General features: G+C 27.5%; 1 long non-coding RNA gene across 2 annotated transcripts; it reads left to right on the top strand.

Moving 5' to 3' along the window:
- Window positions 1-2,181: 2,181 nt before the first annotated feature.
- Window positions 2,182-10,809, top strand: LOC136076585 (uncharacterized). Of its 2 annotated transcripts, XR_010636403.1 has the most exons (4): window positions 2,182-2,266; window positions 2,358-2,453; window positions 2,910-2,990; window positions 10,602-10,809. It is a non-coding gene; the product is annotated as an uncharacterized LOC136076585 (long non-coding RNA). The 2 variants fall into 2 exon arrangements; XR_010636402.1 differs by having other exon boundaries at window positions 2,211-2,453; window positions 10,602-10,808.
- Window positions 10,810-11,039: the final 230 nt, after the last annotated feature.

Here is an 11,039-nt window from a genome sequence, read left to right as displayed (position 1 = left end):
TATTATTAATAAAAAATAAATATAAATAAATATAAATAAAACCTCTTTTTTTGAATAATACAGAATGTTGCGATTGCACATGCGTTAAATATTTTATTTGATTGAAAATCACGATTGTTTAATTGAAAGTCACGATTGTTTTAATTGAACGTTACGACTTTTTATATGATTGTCATGGTTGTTTTAAATGAATGTCATGTTTGTTTTAAATGGATGCAAAAACCGGTAATAACTGACTAGATAAAAGATACACTAAAAAATCTATTAGAGAATAGAGAGTGTTCAAATAGTTGGTACAATTACTCAATTACTGAATAAATAACAAAGATAATTACGAGAGATAACTAAATACAGAGGTGTTACTAAAACCTAGTCTTTTTTCATCATAGTGTTTCTACAATAGTTTCATAGTTTATCAATATAAATATTGAATTTTCTTTATTTTAAATTTCAAATTTTGTAAAAACCTTATCAAATACTGGCAGTTATTAAAAAAAGAAAATGCTTTTTATTAACAAATACGTTTACCAAAAAAAAAAAACAAGCTTACATCTAAATGAGATGGCATTTGCATCGTTAAGTGAGCCATAAGGACAACATTTCCGATAACCACACAGGTATTCCCCGTAAGAACCTATAAAATCATCGCATTAACTAAAGAAAACTGTTGTTTTATTTTATATTATTTTCTGTAAAGTTTATCCTTAATTTATATTATTTATATTATTTTTAATATAAAATTACTTGTCCGTTGCAGTTATTATTTTTATACAAAATAATGTATATAAATACTTCAAGACCTACACAAGGTTTGTGTGTCATCTATATCTTTTGTATCATCATTTTCTGAATTAACATTTTCATTACAAAGGATAAAAACAGCGAAAGCAAGTAAACACAATAGAAACAAACGCTTCATTATTGAAACTAAAAATGCGTTATTAGCAGAAAACGTAAAATTTATATAAATTTCATTCAAAACTGAATACTAAATATAGCAAAAGTTTACCCGATCCTTGGTTAGAGTAAATTTAAATATTTGGTTCCAAATTGAAAAAAGCTTTACGGATTTTATAAAACAATTAAAAACTTGATGGAGAGTAGAATAGCTGCACCAACGTGTTTTGGTTTCTAAAAGATTACTTTCCTAATTAAAAACCAATTAAATAATAATTACTCCTGAAATTTAAAAACTTTCGCCAACGTTCTGGAATCTTAAAATAATAAGCAGTTAGATGCAATTGCTTTAAAATATACAATTTAGCAATTAGCTGTCATATGTACAAAATAAAGACAACTATACATAAACATAACATAATAACGACAACCATACATAAACAAACAATTATACATATGCATATATACAACACATATATACGTATATGTATAAATGCATAATATGCGTATATACAAACATTATACATAACATATATACAAGTAAGTAAATCCAGTTTGAAAACCTTTCATTTGGTAATCATTTTGAATAATTCAAAAATTTTCGTCGAATATTTACCCAATCAAAATAGTATGGAATCGTCCATAAAGTACGTACGCTCGGCTAGGAAGAGGGGGTTTGCAAACGGTGTATTTGAGATGGGGGGCAGTGGATCAATTATAAAAGTAACGAGACACTGAATTAAACAAACATCATTAAATTTTGTATAGGTAGGTTAAAAGAGTAGGTACTTTAAGAGGGAGGGAGGGGGATAGGGGGGATGTCGTACTTTATGGACGACGATTTATATCAGCGATAAAAACTAATGTTTTGAAAGCTAGTTAAACATATACTTAGTTAGATTTCTAGTAACTATTTATTACTTTATATCAAATGAAGGCGTTTTTGTAATAAAATAATTAATTATATCAATCAATAATTTGTTAAAAAAGGAAAAGTTTAAATTTATTATTTAGTTAAAAATAAATAATAAATACAAATAATAATACTAAAAATACGCACGCACATAATAAATTAATATGTAGCGTCAACATTGCAAATTGTTTAATGATAAAAATCGTCATCAAACTAAATAGTTCTACAATTTGATTGATAAATATTTTGAACTGAACCATTAAAAAAGAGGTTGCCGCAAAATATTGTTAAATGATACATAATTAAAGCGTCATCCTCCTCTGCATATATGTAAATATTTGGTGAAATAAGTTTTATGTAAAATCATCTTACTTTATTTAACCAATCTTAGTAAAAGAAAAAGTTACATAACTGATATTTTTAAAATATAATACTTTAAATTAAAATAAGACACAGGTATTTAAAGTTTTTACTTTAATTGTACATTCAGTGGTATCCAGCTGAAGTTAAAATAAATAAATTTACAAAAATAAATGTTCGGTATTAGAAATGAAAATATCGAATGTATTATCTTTGCTTGCGCTAATTGGTTCGATTATTTGTTACGAAGATTTAAAACTTAATAAAAACAACAATGATAATTGTAAGTTTGTATTTAAATACCTTTAAATGTGAATTATTTTTATGCATTTTGTATCATTTTTTTTTTTTAATTTTTATAAAACTAAAATTTTCTTTAAGTTCTTGCGGAACTTACTTTTGCTGAAATATACCCAAATAAATGTTGTAATATATATTACCGTCATATTATATTTTTTTCATGCAAATGTATGTTTCACAGATTGTGAATGTATGCAGAGGCAATTCTACAAATTAAATAAGGGGGGAAGGGGGTTCCTTCAAAAATACTGACTGGTTCCTTAAAAAAAAGGAAATAAAAAAACCGACTATAACTTGAAATTCACCTTCTTTATGTTAATCCCCCCTTTAATTAATCCCCCCTCCCCCGTAAAATCGCTTCCAAATGTATGTACTTCAAAATGAATGTACGTACTCCAGAATACTCCAGAATTTTTATCATTTATGTTTTTTATCTTAGACCCTTTTGGTAAATACACGTATGGTTACCATATTAATGACCCGAAACCTGTTGCTGACCCGAAATCTAATACTCGTCGATGTAAGTTAAAACAATTATTTGTAAAATAATACGATTCACTATTAAAATAATCACGATTCATTCAATTTTAAGAATGATGAACACTCTATTTCGTAGAATGCATTTTAAATATGTTTAAATAAATACACATATATGTGTATATATATATATATATATATATATATATATATATATATATATATATATATATATATATATATATATATATATATATATATATATATATATACATTTATATATATATATATATATGTATATATATATTTACAATATATATATATATATATAAAATTTTAAATATGTTTAATATATATTTAAATATGTTTAATATATATATTTTAAATATGTTTAAATAAATATACATATATGTGTGTATATATATATATATATATATATATATATATATATATATATATATATATATATATATATATATATATACATATATATATTTACAATATATATATATATATATATATATATATATATATATATATATATATATATATATATATATATATATATTGCAATGCATCTTATCAACTTGCACAACTCATTGAACCAGCCATAACTCGTTGTACAATCGGCAACAAACCACTAATATTTCTTACAGGGGATCTAAATGGATGCCCAACTGAATTTATTTGTTATATATTATATGTTCTCACCAACTCATTCATCTCAATACACACCCCACCAGAAAAACATCTATTCTTGACATCATCTTGAGCAGGGACGTGGTGGCATGTGAAAAGCAGGTACGAATTTCCAGAAGAGGGGCCCAATAAAGTACTTTTAACGCGAGACAAATAAGCGATCAAGGAAAATTATATTTATACTAAAAAATTTTTTTTATGGATACAAAATATCACGTAACTCATTTGTATCAGCATAGTTTTTTATTATGTCTGAATGCGTCAAATTCCACATTTTCTCATGTTCCACTGACAAGAGAACACGATCCCCAACATGCTAAAATGTAAATCGATTTATTAGACGAGTTTTGACAAGTTTAAGTTTGCTGAAAACTCTCTCACACTCTGCTGAATTTGTTGGAATTGTACTGAATATCTTGTATAGAACTGCAACGGAGGGGAATACAGCATCTAACATAGTTTTCAGCATAAAATTGTAAATGGTGAGGAAAGAAGGTAAAGTTTTGTTATCCTTCTCAGCAGCCTTTCTGTAGATTTCCACAAAACGAACCATTTCAGTAGCGAGTTCATTTAAACTGATACTAATTTTGAATTTTTCAAGCACTGATTGAATTTTTTATTGTGAATTAGAGTTATGATAATTATGACTAATATTCTTCAATAAAAAGATGTCTATGCTTTTTAAAAATTTCTGCTGTGAAGAAAATTTGTCAACAAGAACTGCAGTTGCTGAATCCACTACAGTATAAAATACTTCTGCTAGTCACTGATCTTCAGCCTGAGTAAGCCGCTCATCTTCTGTTTCATCAAAGTCTAGTCGTTTTTTTCTGCGAGTCCTTTTCTCAACAAATGTTTGCTGTTCAAGTTAAGCGTCAGTTGAAATTTAAACAGCAGATAAAATGGCATTTTGGCGAGTACTGTTCCTTAGTACTTGAAGCTTTTCCAGTGGTATATCGACAGACATTATAGCAATGGAAAAATCAAGTGTTATTCCTTGAATAATTTTATTTAGGAGACCCAAGATAGTAAAAATTTCATTGAAGAGACATAAAGTTACAATTGTTTCATATGAATGAAATCGGGATAAAAGACCTTGTGCTTCACTTCAAATATTCATTTTAAATTCTATGTCATTTGAAATTTTTTCAAGGCAATCGATTATTGCAGGGTATAGTGTCAGCAGTCGGTCTGTAGCATTTTGTAAGGAACTGAAACGAACACTGAGGGTAGAAGCCAGTTCAAGAAACTGATTCACATCCTCAAGAAGAGATTTGCACTTCTTAAATATATTATATCGTTTCCTTGAGTTTCTGTATAGAAAAGTCTTTAATTTCTGCACATCACCAGGCTTGTTTTCTGTTCAAAAAAGGTTAAAAGAAACAACAGAAGATTTTGCACAAGCTTTGATAACCAGATTTTTTCCATGAGATCCACAATAAATATTTATTGCTATGGGAGAACACTGCTTCAAGTGTGTTGCAACTCCTTTGTTTATTCCTTGCATATTGCTCGCATCCGTCAAAAGATATACCCACTCAATTTTGAATATCCACGTTATTTGATTTGAGTTCCTCTTTGATTTTTTCACTTATACCTTCACCAGTAATTGTTTCAGTTTGAACCATTGAAATCGGATGTTTCTTTACAACGGCCTTTTCTGCAGCAAGCGTAAAATAACGTAATACAATAGAAGTTTGCTCACAGAGTGTAATATCAGTGGTGCCATCAGCTGATAGTGAAAAGAATACTGAATTATTTATCTCTTCTGAAATATCCTTCTTGACCATCTGTGTCATATTATAAATTAGCTTGTTTTTGAGTTATATTTATTCAGTATGATGAGGTGCTAAATAAAAAACTTTCAAATATTCGCAGTACAATTTCAATGTCATTAACTTTAACTGATTTAGTGTAATACTCAGATAACTTTAAATGCTTTGTTGGCTGATTTGGCCCTAACACAATAAATTGCTTATTATCAATCATCTTTGCATTTTTCAGCTCTAGAAAATTAGCTGGATCATTTTTATTGACATTTACAACGTTGTCTGGTTGCTTCTGATAACCTTTTCTGATAGAGTTAGGTCCGCCGCTGCAGTTACAGGCACTTCATAATTACCCATATCTACACTCACTCTCTCAGTTTCAGTAATGTTTCGGTTTCTGAATGTTTCTGAATATTGTAGTTCTGCTCTTTTATTTGCTGCAATTATGGCATCTTGATGATTGTCTGTTTCTTGTACAGATGATTGGTCACTAATCTCTGTTATTGGCTCTGTTTCAATTATTGGCTCACTTGTGATATTCACAATGGATGTTAATATTAATTCTACATTCTCTGTTGCTGTAAAGGATGTCCCAGCTTTTCTCTGTATTTGTGGCACTTGCACTGACGCGAGACCTGCCGTTAACTTTAATTGTTTTAGATCATTACCAGTTGCTTTCAACTCATGTTGTTGTTTTTGAGCTTATTTTTCAGCACCAGATTTGTATTTCCATGCTGCCACTTTCTTTTTTTTTTCCCCTTCATTTCACCTGAAAGATAAATAAACATAAAATTAAAAATATTTCCTATGATAGAAACCAGGGCATTGGTTTCTTTCGTTTGAGTTATAACTACTATTGGTCCGTGGAATATATAAATAGTAGTACTATCTATAAATTCCATGGACCGATAGGGAGTAGACTGGAGCATATTGAGTAGTAGTGAATGAAAGGAATAACAAAAATTCATTAAACACACAATATTATTTATCAAACATATATTAATCATATTTATCAATGCAAAGGAAATGAATTCATGCATTTTATATATTTATTGTTTCGAACTTTCCGATAACAATTTTCTCTTTTTTCTGTTGATGAGATGGTTAATTTCATTATATAAAGAGGAGAACATCACTTAATCGTTTGTCACAACAATGCTTGTTTTGGTATTCTTTTCGTTTAGCAATACGTTTGCCTCTTCTTTCTTCTGTTTCAGCCGCCCTTGCCTTAACATATCGTTTTTTTCGTTTTTTCAGCCGAGATGCTCGTTGTTCAGCTGATTCTTTTGCTCTAGCTCGAAATTTCCGTTCTCTTTGTCGAGCAAGACAAGCTAATCGATAAATTTCAGCTTCCAGCTTTCTTTTTTATATTTAGTTTTTTTTTTTTATATATTTCTACGTTGATAAGATTTTTTTTTTTTTTACTTATTTATTTTAAAAGCTTTAATTATTATTTTTAATTACTATTTATAAGTAAAGTATTAAAGCATTACTTACTTTTTTTCAGTATAAAATCTATCAATTTCAGGTCAACAACGTTTTTTTGCTGTTATTATTCAGCAGCGATTTTATTTTTTACGCAATTTTTTTTATTTACGCTAAACTTTAGTTTAGCGTAAATAAAACTTTAGTTTAGCGTAAATAAAAAAAATTGCCTAAATAAATAAAATCGTATTTCATATAATATAATATAAAAGCGTATTTCATTTATTATTACCGCTGACCTAGTGTTTGCGCGGACACCAAACAAACAAACCGACGTGAAAGCAAGTTAAATAAAATGTTCTAAAAAATGCCTTGATAGAAACTTATAGAACTAAAATAATTTTTTTCTCTTAAAGGATTAGGGGCCTAGTTTCTTTTTGGGGGTCCAATTTCCTGAGCTAGAATCAGGGCCCAGTACAAGTCCTCGTGTCCTCGTACTGGACCACCACGTCCCTGATCTTGAGTAACGCCCCTAAATGCTATGTTTCGAACACCCTTCCTAGTTTTGGTAATTCAGATCACCTTATTTCAGTTAGTCAACCTCCTCTAAATCTCTATAAATCTACTCGCCCACAAGGTTGCTTACCGGTCAGGTAGAATTGCTGACAGTGTTGCACTGATACGATCTACCAATATTGAAATCTTAGTTGATTCACCGTATGAAATACAAGTTGCTTGCAACAACTTTTATCATTCTATACTCTCTGCCCAAGACATCTACCAACCACTAAAATCAACAACGCTTGTTAACCCTAAGCCTTGGATGACACCACTTATTCAAGGCCTTATATTTTATACTCTTAATTGTATTTCAACGTTCCGTGCAAATATGGAAATTAATAATTTCACTTACTTGTTGAAAAATATACCTATACTAGATGAAAAAAGTTATACTATTTCTTTGATTGAAAAGGTTGAGCATTTTATTAAAAGAATTCGTTGGAAAGCCCATTTTTTCTTAAAACCAAATACAAAAACAGATGATACATTTATTAATAATGATAATTATGGATTTAAAACAAAAAATACCCCACCTTTTATACCTGATTTAGAAAATTTTGAAAATGACCTATTACATTTAAACAATAAAGTTTCGCCCTATAAAAAACGAATTTCAAACAGAATTAAAGTTAGATGTTAAAAAAATTAAATCAAACCCTAATATTTTGGTTTTTGCTGATAAAACAAATAATGAAAAAATTTTACGCGACAATATTACTAGTTCTTATAAAAAAGCCCCTAAAAATTTGCAAAAGTCAATTAATTTAGAAGCGCAAAGTATTGCTAAAAAAATAAACCTTGATAATAGAATCGAATCAACTGCCCCTGCCCAAGCCTTCGTAACACTAAAAGACCATAAACCAAATTTTCAAAACAAACTTCCTTGTAGGTTATTGGTTCCCTCAAAAAGTGAGATTGGACATGTAAGCAAAATTAAATTGGACAAAATTAATAATATTCTTAGAAATAAATTAAATTTGCAACAGTGGAAAAATACCACTGATGTTATAAATTGGTTCTCCATAATCGAAAATAAAAATGACGGTACATTTATTCAATTTGACATTAATGATTTTTACCCCTCAATAACCGCAGATATTTTAGATAAGACTATTAAATTTGCCATAAGCCACACAGTTGTTCCTGATGACACAATCCGTATAATAAAACATTGTAGAAAAACCTTACTTTATTTTAATAAGGAAACTTGGAAAAAGAAAAACATACATGACTGCTTTGATGTAACTATGGGCAGTTATGACGGAGCAGAAATTTGTGAATTTGTTGGACTATATATTTTAGATTTGTTAAGTAAAATAATCAATATAAAAGGTTCAGGCCTTTATCGCGACGATGGTTTAATAGTAATGCGTAGAAAATCTGGTCCACAGCTCGACAAAATTAGAAAAGATATTATAAAAATTTTAAAAAATATTGGCTTTCAAATTGAAATAAACATAAATTTAAAAATTGTGAATTTTCTTGATGTCACATTTAACCTCTCTGAAAATTCATATAAGCCTTTCAAAAAACCAAACGATGAACTATTATATATTAACATCTAACCATCCACCGCAAGTTCTAAAACAAATCCCGATTTCAATTAATAACAGACTAAACCAAAACTCCTCAAATGAAAATGTATTCAATTCCTCTAAACGAATATTTGAAGATGCCCTAAAAAAAAGTGGTTTTGAAAATTTTGAACTAAAATTTGACCCTGAAAAAAAGAATACAGAAAAATGAAATAGAACTAGAAATGTAATTTGGTTCAACCCCCCATATAGCAAAAATGTTTCTACTAACATAGGAAAAGTGTTTTTAAAATTGTTCGATAAGCATTTCCCGCCCTCTAATAAATTACATAAATTTTTTAATCGAAGTACAATTAAAGTTAGCTACAGTTGCACAAAAAATATGGGAAGAATTATAAAGGTCACAATAAGGCTTTGTTAAACAAAAAAGAAATCCTAAATAAAAAAACTACAGAAAATTGTAATTGTAAACAAAAAATCAATTGTCCAATGAGTGGAAGTTGTTTATCAAAAAATGTGGTATATAAATGTGTTGTTTCTTCTAAGAATGTACCTGATAAACAATATATTGACATAACAGAGGGTGAATGGAAAAAACGTTTTGCCAATCATAAGCAATCTTTCAAAAATAAAAAGTATTCAAAAGACATCATGCTGTCAAAATATATATGGAAATTAAAAGAAAAAAATATTGATGATTTTATACTGAATTGGTCTATCCTTAAAACAGCACCTGCATATAACAATATTTCCAAAAAATGCATACTATGCCTACAAGAAAAATTTGAAATAATTACGCATGCAAATCAAGAATGCTTATTAAACAAAAGATCGGAATTAATTTCTAAATGTAGGCACGAAAATAAGTTTGTCCTAAAAAACTATAAAAATAAATGAGTTCAACTAATATTTACATTCACTACCCTTTTTAAAAAAACATTTAAAAAAATAGCATAAGTAATCATTTCTAAAGAATTCTTATTATAATAGTGTCAGCAAATTCCACAAATGTGTGAAAATTTACAGTAGTTAAGACATTTGCAACTTCCTGTAATTTAATTTTTGGTATAAATTGAAGTTTTATTAATTTGATCATTCATTTCTGATGAATCTTTGTTGATGAAACACGGTATAAAATGGAAAAAAAAATTTTGTTAAGTGATTTTCTGCTAATATATAATTGCTCTGTTCCTTTAAGAACATTGAGCACTCTATTGTTCTATTGTGTAGAATACTTTTTAAAGTTGTTTATATATATATATATGTATATATATATATATATATATATATATATATATATATATATATATATATATATATATATATATATATATATATATATATATATATATATATATATATATAGAATATCAGAAGTTATATATATGTGTATTTATATATTATATATGCATAAATATTTTATATATATATATATAATTTTTGATAACTGAACTTCTTGTAAAAATTAAAAAAAGTAAATAGAAATAATTAAAATTTAAAAATTATTTTCAGTTTTACTTGTATTTCCATTTGTAATTGTTTTAAATACTCAACCATTTCTTTTGAATAAGAAAGTTTGAAATATAATTTTTTATGAATATTTTTTGTCAAAATAATATCGTTTATTACAATAAGTAATAAACGATATCATTTATATTTATTATTTAGGTACGTATGGGCACGTCCCATGTCGTTACGGGTGCTGCAAGTCACATTGATATTTAAGTTTTACGACTGCCTGTTACGGATGCTTCAAGTTACATAAATGGTTTAAATTTTACGACTGACTATTGTTGTCAATAAATTCTTTGAGCTTTTATCATATATTTAGTAATAAAATTATTTTGAGTCAATGGTTTACTAATAATAATCAATAATAAAAAAAATAATTATCGATTATATAAACAAAATTAATAACAAAATATTACTAGAATACTTAGTTTAGATCTTTTGAGCTTTATGTTTTATTTTGTGTAAAGTTATATTTAATAATTTTATTTATAGTTATATACTTGTATATAACAATAAATAAAATTGTTATATATTTGTATATTATGTATTTTTGTATATACAACCGTTTTATACTTCTCCGTTTTGGGTAGTCAA

This window comes from Hydra vulgaris, chromosome 02 (assembly GCF_038396675.1).
Source record: "Hydra vulgaris chromosome 02, alternate assembly HydraT2T_AEP".
Lineage (NCBI taxonomy): Eukaryota > Metazoa > Cnidaria > Hydrozoa > Anthoathecata > Hydridae > Hydra > Hydra vulgaris.
Note: the sequence above shows the minus strand (reverse complement) of the source record. Positions and strands in the feature narration are given on the sequence as shown.